The following is a 326-nucleotide window of genomic DNA, read 5'->3' on the forward strand; positions in this document are numbered from 1 at the left end:
TAAGAAACTCTGTTGCAGCTTACTGCGGCTCTTCTGAACACAAGACAGCGAGCTATATATTTATTGACTATTTACGACACTTTTATTCATTTTTTATTCTTTTTTTTATTCGTTTGTTATCTCGGTGCAGTGTATCTACGTCTGCAAAAAACATGCATAGAGCATATCTTTTCTTTGCTGCATGCACCTGCCTTGCAGCACCAAACTCAAACAGTTGTTGAGTATTACTTTATATAAAGTAATTATCACCGACCATTTGAAATATATATATATATATATATATATATATATATATATATATATATATATATATATATATATATATA

The sequence above is a fragment of the Eimeria mitis genome, genomic scaffold, assembly GCF_000499745.2.
Source record: "Eimeria mitis Houghton genomic scaffold, Emh_scaff893, whole genome shotgun sequence".
In the NCBI taxonomy this organism is placed as follows: domain Eukaryota; phylum Apicomplexa; class Conoidasida; order Eucoccidiorida; family Eimeriidae; genus Eimeria; species Eimeria mitis.